The sequence below is a fragment of the Hemicordylus capensis genome, chromosome 1 (genome assembly GCF_027244095.1).
Source record: "Hemicordylus capensis ecotype Gifberg chromosome 1, rHemCap1.1.pri, whole genome shotgun sequence".
NCBI lineage: Eukaryota > Metazoa > Chordata > Lepidosauria > Squamata > Cordylidae > Hemicordylus > Hemicordylus capensis.
The window spans coordinates 152,204,149-152,223,951 of NC_069657.1; the positions used below are offsets into that span (position 1 = coordinate 152,204,149).

At 43.2% G+C, this 19,803-nt stretch overlaps 1 pseudogene; it reads left to right on the forward strand.

Annotated features, from left to right (window-relative positions):
- Positions 1-374: 374 nt before the first annotated feature.
- On the forward strand, positions 375-534 carry LOC128341375 (uncharacterized; annotated as a pseudogene).
- The last annotated feature ends 19,269 nt before the right edge of the window (positions 535-19,803 follow it).

Below are 19,803 nucleotides of genomic sequence, written 5' to 3' on the forward strand. Positions count from 1 at the left end.
AGCCTGCCGCTTGAGAAGTTGCACATGGCAGCACTATAGCTTCCTATTCTGGAGGAGCAGGGTTTTAGGGAGATGTGCTGTGACTATTAGGTATGCTAAGCCATACCTGCACAGCTCTCCCTTTGGGGCGGGGGGGCTTAAGTGGTAGTTATGAAATGACTGATCCATTATATTGCTGCTTTGTTTTTTTCAGATGTAGACACAATCTACCCATGGTCTTGGACAACCCTAAACCATGATATGGAAATGTGCCTTCTCAAGTACATACGCTACAGTGTCTGACACTCTACGTAGAATATCATATTCTTAATACGTTACAACTCTGCATTCATTCATGTTCTTTATGTTGTAAGTGTCACTTTACATGAAACTTTACCCTTTGTGTTACCCACTCATTACTTTCTCCAGTGAATGTGGTGTCAGAAAAGGCATATAATAACTCTAGCTGCCCTGTGTTCAAGAGCTAGCTTGTTCCATTGCCAGGTTCTTAAGTATTTTTACAAGGCCTCTATCTCTGTAGCCAAGTGAACAGGTTCTAGTTTTAAAAGCAGACTCATTAAACTGCATCCCTGGCCGACATCAAAGCATCTGTGTGCCAGACTGTTCTAGCTGGTTGTAAGTCTGGAGCTTGTGCTCCAGATTAGTGTTGTGCAACATTTGCACACACACACAAAAATGGTATGCCACCTCTGTCTGAATGGAAACCTTTGTGCAAAAGTGCTCTTGTTAAAATCCAGGGTGTGTGTGTGTGTGTGTACTGCAACTCAGTTTTAATGTATTTGCTCTGGATGCTGGCCCCTGGGGAGTGTGTGAGAACTGGGGCCCTCATATAGAATGTGGCTAGATTCTGGCCCTTTGTCAGAATGCAGTCCTGCTTTAATGCATCTAGTACTGCTTCACCAGCCTGTAATCTGGAACAGCCCAAACTCTGTTGCAGTATCACACTTACAACATAAGGAGATGGGGTTACACAATAAGGTTACAGATAAATATACTATGTACATTCTCAATCAAAAAGTTAGTTAGTTTTTACTCTCATTGCTGTTTACTGGTGTGTAGAAGATTTCTAAAATGTGTGTTCCATCAGCAATTGAAAGCCCAGGTTTTTAAGATGACTTTTAGAAAGTTATTAATAAAAAGAATTTTTCCACATGCACAATGGATAGCATAGGGTATTTGTGCAAAAGCACAACACCATGGTTGTGAGTTTGTGTCTCACCTGGGGCACTAGTTTTAAAGCATTCAGAATAAAAAAACTTGGTGTTTTTAGCAACCAATTAAAAACGCATACTTTTAAAGAGGATGTAGTTTTGATAGTTCTCAATTTTTTGGCTTTTTAAATGACTTTCAATTTGAAACTTTAAAAATTGTGGTTTTAGTCTGGTCTTTTAATTTGATTAATTTAATTTGTTTAACTTCATTAGTCTTATTTTACCTTGTAGCTATTTTATTAATGTTCTTGTTTGCCTGCGGCTGCCGCCAACTCTTCTGGCAGCTACTCGGGAATGGGTGCAGCCCCTGGACTTCTCCGGTGCAGCCCCTGGACTTTGGAATGTGCTCCCTGATGGAATAAGAGCCTCTGATCCATCCTCGAGCAGTAGAGTACTGAAGGGGCGGGGGTGGGGTGGGGTATACATATCTAAATACAGAAATTACAACCACCTTGTGGGGCCGGCTGATGTATAGTTTTCTAACTATCATGTTCTTCTTTTTAGAACTCGCTGATGAGGAGCCAGGCAGTGCTAACGCTCCACCAAATCTGGTGGTGTGTGGGAAAGACCATGATGAATGGCTGAGGGTGATGGCTAGTTTTCTTTATGTCTTTAAAAATGTTGCTGTGCAGATTTTTGAACAAGCCATGGGAGTTACTGATTACCAGAAGACAGTCCTGAAACTCTATAATGATCTGTCTGAGGCCTTCAAGTTTCAGAAATTAATTAAAAATGAGTACATGTATTCCTGTACCACCACACATTGAGGGGACATGCACACTCGTCGGGGCCAAAAAGCCATCCTCTGCTGCTAATTCTTTAGTAACCCCATCCACCCCATCTGCTGGTGATCCTTCAGAGGTGTCTCAATCAAACCCATCTGCTGATCCACGGGGTGCTGATGAACAGTTGGTACCCATCATGGACCTTCTACAGAGGCACTTTTCCATTGTTGAATCCTGCTATGGGTTCTCGGTCAGATATCTCTGCAGAATCTCACACTAATATGGCTTCACGTGTAGTCCCAGGCCCCCCATATTTGAGAGGGGGTATCTGCTTTAACAGTGTCCCTGCTGTGTGGGCACTGTATCTCAACCGGTCCCACTCCCCATTCCCCAGGAAGATCCTGGGGCCTTGCTAACTGGGTAGTAAAGGCCAAACCAGTGTTAAAAATGAGTACATGTATTCCTGTACCACCACACATTGGGAGTGGGAGGGGGGACATGAACACTCATAGGGGCCCAAAAGTGGAGGGAACACATCTATCAGCCAGCAAGGAGGGCATAGGAATGCTTCTGGTTCTTCAGGTGAGTTTGAACCATCAGCGGAGGCACATTGTTTTTCCGATCCTCAGAATGCCGACACCGAAGAGTGTGCTACCCGTCATGGAGCCTCTCGAGTAGGTATGGCATCTGATGTTGACCCTGCTGTGGGTTCCCAACCAAACACCTCAGAAGAATCAGATGGCACCCCTGAAGACCCCCACCCATATTCGAGGGGGTATCTGATTTAACAGTGTCCCCACTATGTGGGCACTGTATCTCAACTGGTCCCATTCCACAGGAAGATCCCAGGGCCTTGCTAATTGGGTAGTAACGGCCACACCAGTGTTCTTGCTAGCATTACAGGTGAGGGTAATGTAAAGTTGTCTGTCACCCATTTATAACGGCTCCAGGGATGCAGGAGGCAAAGTGGGCACTGTCCACTTGCAGATGGCATGTTACCCACTTAACTATAAATGGCAGGCATCATTTTGAATTCAGTAACATATGCACCCCTCTGTGTCTCAACTTTACTGCTCCAGGACCTGCAGTTTGTGTGGCTATGGTGGGGCTCCAGCTTTTGCTGGGAGCTTTTCTCTTTTCCTTTCCTTTTCCCTGTCTTCTAAAATTTCATTAGCAAATCTTAGTAACATTCAGAGATCTAGAAAAGCCTGTTGCTAGCTTCCTCAGCTCTCTTCTCAGGAGGGTGGTTTAAAAAATAATAATGATATTTTAACTGAAATTACTCATTGGATAATTTCAAACCTATCCTGTCTGAAATGTGTCTTTAAAACAGAAATACTTCTTTTTAATTTTTAAGAAATCTGACATTGTTGCCTTCTATTTATGAGCCAACCTAAAAGGTACAGCTTAGAAACCAGGCAAGTCCAAAATATTTAAGTAGCTGCACCTCTCTCTATAGTCCTTAATTATACCAAGCTCTTTTGTTTGCTGTTGGCTGGTTATTTTGTTTTTTAAAAAACTTTGGTGACTGATAGTAGTATTGAAAGGAGAGATCTTCAGCATAAATTCTCTCTCAGGTCTGTGATCTATATGGCTTAATTTTTCAAAACTGATAAAGTAAATGTTGCATAGAATTGCAGCTGGGGTTGATAGAAAACAATGATTTTTTTAAAAATCCAGATTTTTAAATTTAAATTGGATTTTTTTCTTAAACCTATTTATTTATTTATTTATTTATTTATTTATTTAAAGAACATAGGTCAAAGATATCATGAACATGAGTATTAATCATAACTTCTAATTATATTCTGTGAACTTGTTGGTCCATTCACACATTATGTTCAACAATTGTACAATGAGTGTATGCACAGGTACAAATCTGTGCACAAGTACAGTCATTCAAATGTTACACAGGTACAGCATTATACTTCCTATCTGTACCATGCACTTGAAGGGCCTGTATCCCAGTTTGAATTTTAAAATGAACCCAGGTACAGTAATTCACACCACCTTGTGTACACCTCCACAGAATAGTGTCTGAATTGGGATAAAGAAGGCCAAGGGATGACTAGAGGATCTGGGGAGGTTGGAATATATCTGGGCAAGCAACAGGAACATGGAGGAAAGCTTTTCCAAGTGTATCCTCCATTTTAGAAGGGGAAACACCTATCAGGGTTGCACGCTTAAAAGAGACCTCACTTGGGAATATTTTAATGACGTTTCTGTACATGTGGGTAAGTCAGACATGTGTGCAAAAATGCAAACAGTGCAACAAAGAAATGCAAGGTCTGGTTGCCCAAATGAAACAGCATTATGATCTTTGAATACGTACTAAGTTTATATTAGACAACAAGAATTTACTTTTACTAGAAAATCGTGGGTTAAACTGAGATTTAAATCATTAAAATTAAGTTCTGTGAAGTGGTTTAAATCATAGCAGCCCAGATTGCAACCATTCTATACAGTTTCTAAGTCAAAGCCTTTGCCCCTGCTAACTGGGCAAAGAGGCACCTTTTACCGTGGTGATTCTCTTTAGCAGGGGGAGAGTAACTGGCCCTATCCACCCCCAGCACAGTACTTCCAGTGACTGTTGCTGGTGTGTGTCTTATGTTTATTTTTAGAATGTGAGCCCTTTGGGGACAGGGAGCCATCTTATTTGTTATTTCTCTTTGTAAACCGCCCTGAGCCATTTTTGGAAGGGCAGTATAGAAATCGAATTATTTATTATTATTATTATTATTATTATTATTATTATTATTATTATTATTAAACCCATGGGGCGGCTTACTCCCAGGTAACCGTTGTGTGCTTAGGTTTTCAACCAAAGGATATATATCCCAGAAATGTTTATATTGTGAGACAGCGAGAGAAAAGTCTTGCTTTAAAAAAGTGTGCATGTCCGTATTTGTGAGAAGAAAGGAAGTTAGTGGGCTTTGGTGGAAACTTATAATCATCAGAAGTTGTGCTAGGGGACCCCATGATCACACAGACAGTGAGTCTGCAAAAACAAGATGGCTCAGAGAGACACAGGCTATTCACCTACCCATTGCATTTTATTTTGCCAGAGTTTGTGTTGCTTTTCTGTTCTCTTCATTTGGGCAGGCCTTCCAATTTCTGAAGGAAGTCTTCTTCCCCTCTAAAGCTTCCTTGACTTTATTTGTTAGCCATGCTGGCAAAGCAGTTCATAGGTCCTGGGTGGTGAATTTTGTTCATAGAGGGGACACTTGACCTCGTTTCAGCCAATAAAGTTATACAAAATGGCCACCTGACCATTATCATGCCTGTGCACACAGACCTTTCCGGGGTCTGAAACCTGTTCCCATTGGTCCAGGGTGGCTAGGCGTGTTCGTAGAGGCGTCACGTGCCCACCTTCGGGACATGTCTGGACATATTCTGGGGGGTAGGAATGGAAGGTGGGGGCCAAACTTCCGGAGTGAGGGCACACCCCTACTTCTGACCCTTTCCGGCCATGTGGGGGTCTCCTCTGACCATTTCCGGTGACGTATTTCTGCTGACGCATATCTGGTGACTATTTCCGGTGACGTCAGCGCATTTTGACAGCTGCACTCCCTGTCCCCCTGTGACATCACTATGATGTCATCCTCCAGCCAAGTGCATTTGTTTGTAAACAAAAGCACATGGCTTTTGACAGCAGGTATGTCTCTATACTACTGGTGTCCAGCAATCCTTCTTGCAGTATTAAATTGGATCAGTTTCAATCTGTAATTCCTGAGGACATGGGCAAGTTGCTTGGGGCAGTGTGGCCTACCACTTGTTCTCTGGATCCTTGCCCAATTTGGCTGCTTCTATCTAGCAGGGAAATTGTTGGAGGTAGCCTTGTTAATATCATTAACTCATCGCTGAGGGGGAGTAGGATGCCTCCTTGTTTGAAGGAGGCAATGATTAGACCACTTCTTAAGAAGCCTTCCTTAGATCCCTCAGTGATGGATAGTTATAGGCTCCAATCTCCCATGGTTGGGCAAGGTGATTGAGAGACTGGCGGCTAACCAGCTCCAGGCAGTTTTGGAGGAAACTGATTAGCTAGACCCATTTCAAACTGACTTTAGAGCAGGCCATGGGGTTGAGACAGCCTTGGTCGGCCTGATGGATGACCTTTACCAGGGAATCGACAGAGGGAGTGTGACTCTTTTGGTTCTTTTGGATCTCTCAGCAGCGTTTGATACTATCTACCATGGTATCCTTGTGGATCGCCTGGGGGAGCTGAGGATAGGAGGCACTGCTCTGCAGCAGTTCTGCTCCTATCTCTCAGGCAGATTCCACAAGGTGGAGCTTGGATGGAGTTTGGATGGTTGGTCTTCGAAATTGGAGCTATTACATGGAGTCCCTTCGGGCCTGTTCTTGGCATGTGAAATGCACTCCCAGCACATATCCATAGTTTGGGCTCATTTTTGGCTCTCAAGACAGCCCTAAAGACTTACTTGTCTGGCATCACAGAAGCTCAGGCACTGCTAAGTTCCCCATTTACAAAGATGGTCTCTAACTGATGAGCCAAAGTATCTAACCATACTTTTCAAGCTGCTGTTAACTGCAGCACTGCAATTTTCTGATGAAAATTAGCTTAACTATTCTGGTGCGTAATCGGCTCCAGTGAAAACATTTGAAGTACCTCTAGCTGCACATGTGGTTCTCCCTTGCCTGCTCGTTGATTGATTAGGACTAGAGGCCTAGGGCACTGCCAATGCTTCTAAGCATATTCCCTTTTGTCATAGCACAAGCAAAGCAAGAACCCTTTGATGTGCATAGGATGCTTGAAGGATGTGTTCAAGTTTGCTTCTACACATTTTCTTTTCAACTTCCAGAGGGTTTTATACTATGGTGTCTGTCTGTCTGTCTGTCTGTCTGTTTGTTTGTTTGTTTGTTTGTTTGTTTGTTTGGCCAAAGCAATCACAAGAGAGTCTGAGATGCAATCCTGGAGATTTTAATGGCTTGATATTGTGAAAAAATATTGGGGGAGGGGGATTTCTAGGAATAGCTTTAGTCGCCATTGGCAGTCCTAATGAGACAATTGGCATTTATTATGTACCTCATGCATAATAAAATATGCCATTGAGAGAGTAGATGGCCTGAGTAGAGCATAGGCACCCATAGTGAAGAATACCCAGTGTGCAAGCTCAGAGCCAGTGTTGTATTCTCTCCATTGGATCCCAAATAATATGTGGAACATAGATAAGCAAGACCAACAACGGCCCCCACCAGCCCAGTAAAAAAATAAATAAACACACAGACACACACAGAGATACTCACACACACCAGTCAACTCTCTTTCGTCCTCGAACCCATCCATGCTCTTTGAGCATGTTAAATGGAACAGCAGACTTGCTTCTTTTGTTTTCCTGTTATTTGGCTAATTCCTCTATGAAAAACATGATAGGCCAGCTGCTGTTTGCAGGAAACCTGAAACAGAGTAAAAATGCAAGTGGAGAATTGTATCCCTTTGCTATTCAAAGCACAAAACTTTTCACTCTTTGGTGCCAAGCCAGGGAGAGTTTCAGAGAACCTCAAGGCTTATCTGAAGTATAGCAACCATTGCTAGTCATTTCTTTGGGGCAGCTGATTCACGAGGTCCTAAATGGCCTGAGGTAGCACTGAATGGAGGATCTAATGCAGATTTTACATTGTGACTTCTGTCTTTTTACTTATTACTAGCTGGTCTGGGCACAGAGGATCTGCGCCTCTAGTTCTCCCTGCTCGCCTGCCACCAGCGTTTTCTCCCTGCCTGCCTGCCTGTCCGACCAGCACTGCCGCTTTCCTCATCCCCTGCCGGCAGCTCACTTACGAACTCTCGCGAGAACTGCCACACATGGGATTAGCGACAGGTATGCCTAAGGGGGGTGGGGGGGGGAGAGAGAGAGAGAGAGATTGTTTTAGTTTAGCATTTGTAATGCAAATCTCATGCAGCAGGTTTGTTGAGGCTCCTGCTCTCCTCCTCAGGAATCCATGATGTCATGAGCCAACATTCTGACTAAAGCTGTACATGTGCAACCAAAGAAGCCCACACACAACCCTTTCAGCATTGTGTCCCCTTGCCCCAGATGTGCTCTGTGCCACCCGAAATAATTTACCTATGACAACCTCAATGGACTCTGAGCCTTTGGTTCAGCCTGCAACCAATATTAAGAGTGGCTTGGTGTGGGATTTATTTTAGCAATAGCCAGAAAAAGTGAAAAATGTCCTCATTGTATGAGCCTCCTATAGGTTATATATATTAATTATGAGCCAATCGGGGAGAAACAATTTTTAATGACTTTAAGGCTCATGTGTGAAAATGTCCTCGGCCATTTATTTAAACCCGTGCTGTCCATGCCATCATTGTAAGCATTTCGTACTGTCTGAGGCAGTCCTCTCTTCCACTTAATACGCTGATGATTGTTGGACTGTTGGTCCACTGAAGAATCAAATGCTAGGATAAGTTTCAGTTATTATGACTGGCTCACACTAAATACCCATTACTGGCCTGCACTGAAAAGCTTCATATCCTATTACAGATTCCCAGAAACATTTTGTCACCCTGCGTCACTGCCATTTCTTAACGTCAACTGTTTGCTAATAGTTTTTGTCTGCATCCTGATGCACCAGCTGTTAATTGTTAGCGCCGCTTACGTTCCCACTGTAGGTCAACTGCCTTAAAATCCTCGCTAACTGGACTGTCCGGTTGAATATGGCTGCTGAAAGCAGGACACAGTAGGACATCTATCTATACAATCCCTGCCAGAGCACACGTCTATAGAAATCCATTCCACCCTGTGATATCTCTAAATGTTCCACACCCAAACACCACCCTGCCCTGAGGAGCCTGGTATATCCCCAGCCCACAGCAGGCCTGGCAGCTGTTTGGCAGCTTGAGAAGTGAATCCAATCTGGCATGACTTTGATACCCTTTCTCTTACGTCTACATTATCTCCCAAACACATAGCTGCATCCAGAATCCCAAGCTGTGCTATGCAATGAAAATGCTTTACTGTCTGGGAATTGCTTTTGCTGAGGAAAATATGGAAACCAGAGTCCACTTTTCTTAAATGGCCAAATCATAATTCCCAAGAAGGACACCATGAGGAAAACCTTCATTATGTTAAGCATGTCTTCTAAGATTCCTGGTAGTTGATGCTGAAAAAGCTCCCCAGGCCCTGAACAAGAATCCTAAATGTGGGAGGGAAGCATCTGTGAAAGATCAGCTGCAAGGCCAGGCAAAATGATACATAGTCAAACAGGTGAAAGTTCAAGCCAAGCCTATTCAATATACAGGTGCCAAGACACCAGAACCAATGTGCAAGGCAGGAATTGTGCCCTATAGCCGTGTTGTTTCATGACAAAAGAGCCACTTTATATAAGCCGCAGATTCACATGATTAAAACATATTCCAAATTATGTTACTTCAGGCTGCATGTTGAGGTTCCATGTTTGAATGTCTTCCCAAAGGGTAAGAAACCTCACTGCCCATGGAATATTATATTAGCACATCAGAGAAAAGCAAGAACCTTCTCTTTTGCATGTGAGTGGTCTTTGTGCACCATCAAGTGTGTGGCCCCAGTTTCAACACCTTGCCTTCTTTGCTTTGTACAGAATGCCTCATTAACCACCCCAGCATGAGCCTCTACTTGAAACAAAAGTAGATTGAACAACCCCCAAGTAAAATGCGATGAGGTTTTAACATGTATCTGTTACACCCAAGGAAGATGCTGGGCTGGTACTCATGAGACACTTGGTATGATACGTAGAGGGATTTGCATTGCATGTCACACAAATACTATATCAGAGAAAAACCTGGCTTCTTCAGCTGAGTAAAAAAAAAAAAAAGTCATGCATACTGAAGGCACTGTAAAAATAACGTGGAAATGGCCATAATAAAACATAATAAAATGTTGCTTTTACTAAGCTGCGGTATTTTGAAAATCTCTTAGCTTCAGTTTCAGAGTTTACTTATCCAACTTCACGGAACCCATACAACTGTTTCCCTTTCAGTTTATTTTGTATCTTTAAATTCAAAGTGTGCTCAATATTGATTGATTGAGTGCCATCATGTCGGTGTCAACACTTAGCGACCACATAGATAGATTCTCTCCGGGATGATCTGTCTTCAACTTGGCCTTTAAGGTCTCTCAGTGGTGCATTCATGTGCTCAATATTAAGAAGAAATATTTGCTTCGGTGCAGAATTTTCTCTAGTCCCTTGTCCCAATCCTCTCTAGATTGTTTCTGATGTAAATTTCCAGCTCATCTAAAGTTGAGTGATACACTAAAGGTCACATCTTGAATCTGAGAAGGCGAAGAAGCTGGAAGCTGGTTGCCTCTTAACTCTGACAGACCACCCAGCCTTGGACTCCAAGGGTCCAGAGGCATATCTAGGGAAAATAGCGCCTAGGGCAATCACTGAAATTGTGCCCCCTCTCCAAACATCTGACACCCATCTTTCAGATAACGTTACCATAATATCAGCTCAAAAATACAAGTCAAGCTCGTTAATCTTTTAGTATTTCAAGAACTATTTAGCAGTGGACGCAGCCAGACCAAAAAAATGCTGGAAAACTATAAATTTCAGTATGCTGGGGCTCATGAAATACCCAAATAGTATGTGGAGGTATACTTGGAAAACTAAACAGAAGTGCCTGTAATTCTCTGCTGTGCATTGTAGCATCACTATTACATAAGTTTTAAAAATAAATGGAGAATTTGACTTTTCCCAGATACTCTGAAAATAATTAAAGGATATGCAGAGTAAACTGTGTCACTGCTTGGAATATATTCTAGTCTTTCAGAAAGACAGTTAAAATGAGAGAAAGAGAGCAAGAAACTCCCAGTGGGCCTTAATACTAAGGATTTCACACTGATTCAAAGACAAACTCACCATTAATAGCCATATTATTAAAACATCACGTTTAACTCACTTATCACAAGAAGCAAAGTAAGAGCAAATGAATACAATCCTAGCTCATAAGCTTAAGCTCAGTATTCACAAGCCCTGATTCTTTGTACATAGTTCCAAACTGAATATGTGTACAGTGACTTATATTATATAATATTTTATATTATATATATTTATATTTTTTAACCTGTAGCCTCTTCGGGGGTCTTCCTAAAGGCCGTGGGGATGGTGGTGTCTGCAATAGTGCCCCCTCCCCCCACTTGCCTCTAAGGCCTCTCAGGGACCATTTGAGCATGTGCGGTGGCCATTTTTTAAAATAATTTTTTTTTAAAGGCTGCTGAAATAAATAAAATGGGCATCGCACATGCTCAAATGGCCTCTGCGAGGCCTGGTATGGCCTACGGCCTCACAGAGGCCATTTGAGCATGCACAGTTGCCATTTCGTTTTCAGCAGTCATTTTTTTTTATTTTTAGAAATGGCGCTCCCCTTCAAGTGGCACCTGGGGCACGTGCCCTGCCTTCCCTACTCTAGATACACCCCTGCAAGGGTCAACCCTTTCCTCAGAGCTGCCATGCTCTGGCTCAGTGCCTTTCTCAAATGTGCAGCTTCCTCTTCAGTGATGATGAGTAAGAAAACTCCCTGTCTTCTACAGTACCAAAAAGCCTTGGGGTGAAATTGTCACATGGGCCAATGGTCAGTATAAGGCAGCTTTCTTTGCCCCTATTTCCCTAACAGCTCTTGCGAGTCCACAGCGAGGTCCCAAAATGTTATGGTATTGGAAAAACAGGAAAAAATGACATGGACTTCTCACTGTGAATAACTGGTGGGGTGGGGTGAAGGAGAAGACAGTGCAGCAGGGCTTTGAATGAAGCTGTTGGGCAAGTTCTTCTACTTGCAGGACCCTGGTCCCTTTTCAATCTGCCTTATTCTCATCCGTTGTTTTAAAATAATATGTGCCCCATTTTTATAGCTGTTTATTCTGGGGCAGCATCTACCTTCCATCCTCCCCACCTTGTTCCCTCTTTACCTCTCTGTTCTATCTAGCCCTATTCACACACAGAGGCGTTCTTAACACTGGACTTCCGGACTGAAGTCCAGGGCATCCACACACCCCGGGGCCCCCAAATTGTCTTTAGTCTGTCCTGGGTGGTGTGGTTTGTGCCCTCAACTTCCTTCTTTCCCTCCCCTCTCCATTTTTACTCTCTCTCTCTCTCTCTCTCTCCCTCACAATCCCTTATTTAATATATTTATTTTTGCCCGTCTCCAAGTTTCAATAATGAGATTCACTAGAACTCCAAGATTAGATAATATAGAAACATACCTCACCAGGTCCAGTAGCTGAATTTAATAAGGTTGCCACCATATCCTCTTATTCATTTTGTCCCCTTCTCAGTTACTGGGTTTGCCAGCTTTGGGTTTCCATTAATATAACACTTCTAGGCTGCAAGCCTAAGTAAGGGTGCTTCCAAACGAAGTGTTTACACTGGAACTGCCATGCCTTGTTTAAGGAGTATCTATCAATATATATAATTCTCCTGGGTGTGCCTTGGAATGTGCATCCCAGCACCCAGCTGATTGGCTGGGTGGCGGACACGCCTGATTGGCTGAGGCACACCCAGGAGGATTGGTCGCCATGGCAGTGGCAGGCACAGCCACAGAGTCCAGAGATGGCGGCAGGCCCAGCCTGGCCGCGAAGGCAAGGCCCAGGAGGAGAGAAACGGGGGGGGGGGGGGCAGAAGTGGCAGTGGGGAGGAGAGGTGGCTGGGCCCAGAAGCAGAGACTAGGGCAGAAGGGGGGTGGAGAGGTAACCGCCGACCCCAAAGAGCGCACAGATGCTCTGTGCGGGGTCAGCTAGTATATTTAATTCTCCTAGGTGTGCCTTGGAATGTGCGTCCCAGCGCCCAGCTGATTGGCTGGGTGGCAGAAGCACCTGATTGGTTGATGTGTACCCAGGAGGATTGGTTGCTATGGCGACAGCAAGCCCGGCCAGAGGTGGCGGGCCTGACCTGTGGAGGCCAGAGGTGGCGGGCCTGACCTGGCCACGGAGGCAAGGCCCAGGGAGAGGGGGAAAGAAAGTGGGGGGATAGAAGTGGTGGTGGGGAGGAGAGGTGGCTGGGCCCAGCACGGGCCAGCCGTGGTCAGGAAATGGAGACTGGGGCAGAAGGTGGGTGGGGGAGGTAACCGCCGACCCCAAAGAGCACACAGATGCTCTGTGCGGGGTCGGCTAGTTTACATTAAATCATCATCAAACCATTGTTTACCTATGCTTTGTCCATTTCTTTTTAAATTGCAGAAAATCTGGGGTTTGTTTGTTTGTTTGTTTGTACAGAAGAGTAGCACAGTCTCCACAGGTGCAGATTGCCTTAGCGATTTTTTTTTTAGTATTATTATCTTACTCTGTTATTTTTTTAATAAGGCATGGTTTTAACATGTGAAATGGTATATAAGGTGGGTCAGCTCATCTGTACACAACTACACTTCTAACACAACTTCACTGTTGCCTTTCTCATCAACAACATTTTAGCAGCATATTTTTAATCTGTTTTTTAATTTGCACTGAAATATGTTTTCATGCAGAGCACTGACTGAATTAGCTCCGCAACATGTGCACCAGCAATCACTTAAAGGTATCCTCATTCCCATTTCAGATGAACTCTTTAAAATCCAGCTACAGCACAGCACATTATCTGTTTGGAAACACTGATGCTCCAGCTGTTAAACAAATGTAAAACAAAAAAAGGCAATTCTTGTCCCAGAGAGTCTACAATCTGAAATCACACTATTAGTAGGAAAAACAGGTAGATAAGTCAGACATCATCTCCCTCCCTCCCTCTCTCTTTCTCTCTCACGCACTCAGCTGGATTTTTTTGTGAATCCCCAGAAGCCTTGTTAAACTGCTCTAATAAAATATGATAGAGGCTGTGTAAAATGCACAAACAGGAACAACAGAAAGCCATAAACATGTTTCCTGCTGTTATAGTTGATATGGACAACCCTGCACTCCAGTGAATGCTCAAAGAGGTTTCTGCAGATGCTTCAAAATGGGATGTGGGCAAGCCGATTATTAGAAGCTGCTCTGCCATTTCACAAAGCACCAAATTCCTGTTTCACAGGAAATGGGCTAATTCCTTTTTCGCACGACACCCATCTTCTGAGGTAATCATAAAACAGGAGGCTTCTATTGAGGTAGCACTTTCCAGTTTAAACAGGAATTTTTAGGAACAGTTTCAAGGGATCAGATCCAAAGTCCTTGTATTTCAGCATTACAGAATCGGGGGCCTATTCTGGATAGGACAATGAAAGAATTAAAAGGCATGTCTATGTGAGCACACACAGGCAGGGGAAGAAACCATATGGGGTGTGGGGGGGAGATCCCATTGCTGGAGCTTTGTGCCTCTTACCATGTTGATTTCTGATCTTATGCATTCCCCAGGAAGTTATGTGGACTACTAGTGCTGGGTCAGGATATCCAAGATTTGGGGAAATGTATGTATAGAGAAACCCAATCCCTGCAGATTTTTCACCTTCCAAATGTTTGATATTTAGGGGCATCACTTCCTGCCAATGTTTTGTATCACAGCCTGATTCTATGGATGTTTACTTGAAAGTCACAATGAGTTCAATTTTGGGACTTAATCCTAAGTTAAATGTGTGTAGTTCATTGGTGTTTTAAATGTAATCACATGGTTGACCTTTGTCACATAGCTTGTCCCAAAATTCTCTGTACCTTTTAACAGAACTATTTCCTTTTTTAAAAAATGCATTGTATATTAATTTCATTTGGTATTCTAATCTGTATACAAATAAAATTAGTCAAAACCATGGAAATCGTGGTCACCCTACATTCCACACACAAGTGGGTATTCTAATTCATTCAGTCAATTTCTCCATATTGATGCAGTTTTTGCCCCCACTCCACCCACCAGCCAGCATGGTGGCATGGAAGGCTGCGTAATGTGCCCAAAGAATGCAGCCAAAATGTGGACAAAGCAGCAAACTGCTGGGGGAAATTCCCTGTATCAGCTCTTAAAATTCCTTTTCCTAATATGCTGAATTGAGAGTCTGCCCAGACCCATTCCAACACTGTTATTTGTGTCGTCCTGAAGTTGTTATTTAAGTGCCAACACACTAAAGCCATCAAAAAGTTCCCAGACATTTTAATAGATGTGCATTCATGTAAGTAGATCACATTTCCCTCCAGATATAGCTTCAAAAAAGCAAGCAGAACTTTATCCAGTATTCTCATGATTTGTTTGACCTTTACAAGTTTGCCTCTGTGTGGTTCCTTCACTGGGCGCATAGGCACCACCGGAAGAAAGGTAAGCTGACTGTTGAAAACACCAGAGCCCTGTCAGGATTATGGCGAAAAGCAGCAAGACTGCAGGTACAACTCCACTCATCCAAGATGTCTCCCTCCTTTACTGGGAATTAAGCAGAGAGAGGCCTTTAAAGTCACATATTCTGCAGCCTCCAGGTATAAGATTTCCTGCCTTAGGGAAAAGGGAGTGAGATTAGAGTTATCGTTCTCTGTACTATGGGCTTCTAAAATTCCCACCACATCCGGTAATTTTTACAAAAACTCTTCCTCAGCTTCTGTGTCATAAAACATTTTACAGGCACCCTGACTTTAGGCCTGTGATTAATCTGTTTCATTGGCTTCATGATGCACGACACATACTAGTTTTTTTAAAAAATAACAGCAAATCATCTTTGTGTGTACATGTGGGTTGTTTTTTGTTTGTTTGTTTTGTTTTTTTGTTTTTAAGAATGATGATCCATGTAAAAACACCTGGTCCAAGCTTGTACAAATCAGGGAGGGTATTCTAGTTCCTACTGTAGAAGTACATCTGATCAACAACAGATTTAAATATTTGAAATAGGGGCTGGAGATATTGATATGTTTCTTATCACTGCTGACCGAAGTAATGAAATCCTGAATTCTGCAAGGATGCAGTTGGCATATACAGGTGAAACTCGAAAAATTAGAATATCGTGCAAAAGTTCATTAATTTCAGTAATGCAAATTAAAAGGTGAAACTGATATATGAGATAGACGCATTACATGCAAAGCGAGATAAGTCAAGCCTTAATTTGTTATAATTGTGATGATCATGGCGTATAGCTCATGAGAACCCCAAATCCACAATCCCAGAAAATTAGAATATTGTGAAAAGGTTCAACAGTCTAGGCTCCAGGTGTCCCACTCCAATCAGCTAATCAATCCATAACACCTGCAAAGGGTTCCTGAGCCTTTAAATGGTCTCTCAGTCTGGTTCATTAGGAATCACAATCATGGGAAAGACTGCTGACTTGACAGTTGTGCAGAAAACCATCATTGACACCCTCCATAAGGAGGGAAAGCCTCAAAAGGTAATTGCAAAAGAAGTTGGATGTTCCCAAAGTGCTGTATCAAAGCACATTAATAGAAAGTTATGTGGAAGGGGAAAGTGTGGAAGAAAAAGGTGCACAAGCAGCAGGGATGACCGCAGCCTGGAGAGGATTGTCAGGAAAAGGCCATTCAAAAGTGTTGGGGACTTTCACAAGGAGTGGACTGAGGCTGGAGTTAGTGCATCAAGAGCCACCACACACAGACGGATCCTGGACATGGGCTTCAAATGTCGTATTCCTCTTGTCAAGCCGCTCCTGAACAACAAACAACGTCAGAAGCGTCTTACCTGGGCTCAAGAAAAAAAGAACTGGTCTGTTGCTCAGTGGTCCAAAGTCCTCTTTTCTGATGAGAGCAACTTTTGCATCTCATTTGGAAACCAAGGACCCAGAGTCTGGAGGAAGAATGGAGAGGCACACAATGCAAGATGCTTGAAGTCCAGTGTGAAGTTTCCACAGTCTGTGTTGATTTGGGGAGCCATGTCATCTGCTGGTGTTGGTCCACTGTGCTTCATTAAGTCCAGGGTCAATGCAGCCGTCTATCAGGAGATTTTGGAGCACTTCATGCTTCCTTCCGCAGATGAACTGTATGGGGATGCTGACTTCATTTTCCAGCAGGACTTGGCACCTGCCCACACTGCCAAAAGTACCAAAACCTGGTTCAATGACCATGGGATTACTGTGCTTGATTGGCCAGCAAACTCGCCTGACCTGAACCCCGCATTGCCAAGAGAAGGATGAGAGACATGAGATCAAACAATGCAGAAGAGCTGAAGGCCGCTATTGAAGCATCCTGGTCTTCCATAACACCTCAGCAGTGCCACAGGCTGATAGCATCCATGCCACGCCGCATTGAGGCAGTAATTGCTGCAAAAGGGGCCCAAACCAAGTACTGAATACATATGCATGCTTATACTTTTCAGAGGTCCGATATTGTTCTATTTACAATCCTTGTTTTATTGGTTTCATGTAATATTCTAATTTTCTGGGATTGTGGATTTGGGGTTCTCATGAGCTGTACGCCATGATCATCACAATTATAACAAATTAAGGCTTGACTTATCTCGCTTTGCATGTAATGCGTCTATCTCATATATCAGTTTCACCTTTTAGTTTGCATTACTGAAATTAATGAACTTTTGCACAATATTCTAATTTTTTGAGTTTCACCTGTAATCTAGCTGTCTAATACAAACATTTAGCACTTAGCAATAGTACTTACATTTATATACCGCTCTATAGCTGGAAGCTCTCTAAGCGGTTTACAGTGATTTAGCATATTGCCCCCCAACATTCTGGGTACTCATTTTACTGACCTCGGAAGGATGGAAGGCTGAGTCAACCTTGAGCCCCTGGTCAGGATCGAACTTGTAACCTTCTGGTTACAGGGCGGCAGTTTTACCACTGCGCCACCAGGGCCTCCTATTTAAAAAGCTGCATGTACAGAAACAGGTTTTCTTGCATATTGTTTGTTTTAAAAGGCAAATATTTAGTATATCTGGTTGCAGAGAGAAACCTTTTACATGTGAATACTGTCACCCCAAAGCAGTGGTCCCTCTAACAGGGATTCCCAGATGTTGTTGACTACAACTCACAGAATCCCCAGCTGCAATGGCTTTTGCTGAGGGATTATGGGAGTTGTGGTCAACAACATCTGGGAATCCCTGTTAGAGAGAACACTGCCCCAAAGCAACAGTTTCCTAACCTGGGAGATTAGATGTTGAGATGAGGCCTTCCTCTCACAAAAATTGCTTCATTTGTTTTAATGGAAGAAGCATTACCACATGCACATTCTTTTGCATACACATATTGGATCCCAACAAGGAAGAGAATGACATGCATTTGCTCCATGTGTTCCATAGAGTACCTATGGAGCTCTAGTCTGAGGTCCAGCGTCCATGTCTGTAAAATACTCAAGCATTATGAAGGAGAAAGATAGTGTAGGAGTTCTTATGGTAAGGGTGCAAGATATTTCCACTCCAAAGAGCTCTCTTGTCACTCTCCAGGGCATTCCACATGTTTCTCTCTGACATTACCTGCATAGGTCTTCCCAGCACTGGATCTATCCCTTATTTTTCACAGTACTGCTCACAGCTGAAAGCTTTGTGGAAGCTGTTTTATGAAATGCTCCTTCCTCATGCAGAAAGCTGTAAAAAGATCGATCTGAGAAGCTAGGAGGAAGGTGAGAACCATAGAGATGAAAACACCCATCAGAATCTAGGAGCCACAACATAAATATTGGGGTGGGGAGTGGAGTCTCTATCTCTTCATCACCAGCTAGAATGAATGAATATATATATATATATATATATATATATATATATATATATATACACACACACACACACACACACCACTTTTGTTTCTCCAGTTGTTGACATTTAGATTCTGAGTTCATGGGTGGCTCTTCCATGAGGCAGTTGAGGTGGTCACCTCTGGAGAGGTGCGAGTTGTGGAATATCTTACAGCAGACACACGTCACCCATCCAAATGCAAACTAGAGCAGACCCTGCTTAGGAATGGGAACAATTCGTGCTTGTTATTGCAAGGCCAGCTTCTTGGAGATGGGGTCATAGCTCAGTGGTAGAGCATGTGTTTTGCAAGCAGAAGGTCCCAAATTCAATCCCTGCTAACTGGGCAAAGAGGTACCTTTTAACGTGGCGATTCTCTTTATTTAGCAGGGGGAGAGTAACTGGCCCTATCCACCCCCAGCACAGTATCTCCAGTGACTGTTGCTGGTGTCTATCTTATGTTTCTTTTTAGAATGTGAGCCTTTTGGGGACAGGGAGCCATCTTATTTCTTTGTTATTTCTCTGTGTAAACCGCCCTGAGCCATTTTTGGAAGGGTGGTACAGAAATCGAAATCATCATCATCATCATCATCTCTGGCCTCACGAGGTAGGGATGGGAAAGACCCCTGCCTGCAACCTTGGGGAAATGCTGCCAGTCAGTGTAGACAATATTGAACTAGATGGACCAATAGTCTGAGTCGGTATAAGGCATCTTCTTTTGTCCCAGGTTCCTATATTTTTTCCTGATGTTATTCTGTGATTTTTTAAAAAAAATTATTTTACATTTTATTATTATTCATTATTATTTATTTACACAGTCAGACAGGTGTTATTGACTGGTTTGTTTTATCCAGACATCGATTATTATTATTATTATTACATTTATATCCCGCTCTTCCACCAAGGAGCCCAGAGCGGTGTACTACATACTTAAGTTTCTCTTTCACAACAACCCTGTGAAGTAGGTTAGGCTGAGATAGAAGTGACTGGCCCAGAGTCACCCAGCTAGTTTCAGGGCTGAATAGGGATTTGAACTCGGGTCTCCCTGGTCCTAGTCCAGCATTCTAGCCACTATACCACGCTGGCTCTGATACATGAATCATGTAGGAACAAAGGAAGCTGCCATATACCAAGTCAGACCATTGGACCATTTAGCTCAGTATTGTCTACACAGACTAGCAGCAGCTTCTCCAAGGCTGCAGGCAGGAATCTCTCTCAGTCCTGTCTTGGAGATGCCAGGGAGGGAACTTGGAACCTTCTGCATGCAAACATGCAGATGCTCCTCCCACCCAGAGTGGCTTCATCCCCTA